The sequence below is a fragment of the Octodon degus genome, unplaced genomic scaffold, assembly GCF_000260255.1.
Source record: "Octodon degus isolate 3935 unplaced genomic scaffold, OctDeg1.0 scaffold00047, whole genome shotgun sequence".
In the NCBI taxonomy this organism is placed as follows: Eukaryota; Metazoa; Chordata; class Mammalia; order Rodentia; family Octodontidae; genus Octodon; species Octodon degus.
In genome coordinates, this window is record NW_004524623.1 from 7,184,916 (window position 1) to 7,186,726 (window position 1,811).

The following is a 1,811-nucleotide window of genomic DNA, read 5'->3' on the forward strand; positions in this document are numbered from 1 at the left end:
GGCACAAGTTATCAAGACTTAGGAAACCAACTGCTTTGAGTAAAATTATTGCAGAAGTGAAGAAAGATTAACCTGATCCCCAGTAACGTGAGCCATGGTCATTGTACTTCTGCACTCTTTCTGGATAGGGGAAACATGACCTCACAAGCTAAGCTTTGGCTAGAGCTGGAACTTAATGTGAACTGTGGTTCACATCTCTAAGTGTGGAGACTTTGAATGGTTCATACTGATTGTCAGCTGATAGTTGCTGCCATGTTACTTTACCTGTAGGTCTCCCTCCGCAAAATCTACTTCTATGCATGACCTCAAACCATCCATGCCTTAAAAGGGGTATTAAGTAGTTAACTTGATAATATAGTACAACAAAGCAGAGCTGTGTGCTGCAGCACAGATTGCAAGCCTGTGAAGCCGGGCCTCTGTATAAGAAGGGCAGTATCATGAGAAAAACCCCAGAGGCCTTTTACTGCAACTACTAGAACTTCTAATTTTGTCTCCTATAAGAGCTCTATGAGTAACTATGCTTATATAAATTTTATTTAGAGAAGTACTTGATATTACAGTTGTAGAGTTATTGGTATATTTTCTCAGAATCCAAATTAAAATGGATAGCTATGTTAAAAGTTTCAGAGATCAGTATTTGTTAAGCTGTATATTTGATTTCTTTTGAGACAGAGTCTCACTATGCAGTTCAGTCTAGACTTAAGCTTACTTTATATTCCAGGCTGGTCTCAAACTCACAGCAGTCCTCCGACCTCAGCCTCCCAAGTACTGTGATTACACACGTGTGCCACCATGCCTGGTGCAAAAGGATGCTATTTTAATAAGCAGTCTTAGCTGTTATTTTCTATAAATGAATGGTGTCAGCTTGAATTCAATCATAGTTGTGATAGAACCTTCTTTTGGCCTTATAATAAACAATTATGTTTTAGTGAAGGAACCCTATTGTTTTGCAAAATAATTGCTTCATTGCCCTCATCATTAGTAATCATTAAGCAACTAGGAAAATAACACAATTTACATCTGTCAGACAAGCTTAGGACTTTAAAACCTAAAGAGTACCGCACTTAAATTGCAAGGTGCTTCATCACGCTCATTTAGTTTACACATTTCTGTAATGTGCAAAGCAAAATTTAACCGAAAACCTTTCAATCCAATCTGTTGCAACAGATTAAAAACCTTTTTCTTCCTCAAAAACTGTATAGTTTTTGGATTTTTAGGCTGGGTACCTAATTAACTAGCACATGAATGTGATAGGTCTTTATAAAACTGTATAAAATTTTAAGTTTCAATCCACCTAAGTTGCTCTTAGATTGTACAACTTGCTGCTGGCCTTGAGAAACTGGATCACCGAATGAAATCTCATATGCCTTCTCTAGCCATTTGCGGTGTGACAGGCTGGAGGTACCTCGGGTAGCAAAGCACACCTTAATCTCCCACTTGTAGGCCTAATCCACAAGATAAAGCAGAGAGGGAAAGACATAAAGCAAAGCAGGAATATAGGACTCTAGGTAGAGAGCTGAGGGGTGCAGGACAGTAATACTAAACAGAATGAAAGAAAAGTCCTCACTGAAATCACCTAGAAGAAACCTGGAAGAAGAAAGAGTATCAACCATTCACTATTGGGGGAGGAACGTTCATGTGATAGTCAAGGTCCAGTGTGAAGATGAATAAGGCCTGAAAGCAGTGAGCTCGTGAGATCCCGCTGGGAGAGGAGGGCAGAGGCAGAGGCGTGAGGGGAGGGAGTCCTGTGGAGAAGGCTGCAGAATCTCAGTCGTGCGTCACTGTACGCTGTGTTGATAACTGAGTTTTAA

General features: G+C 40.0%; 1 pseudogene; it reads right to left on the reverse strand.

Annotated features, from left to right (window-relative positions):
* LOC101570657 overlaps nt 1-318 on the reverse strand; it is a 194,264-nt pseudogene extending 193,946 nt beyond the window's left edge.
* Nucleotides 319-1,811: the final 1,493 nt, after the last annotated feature.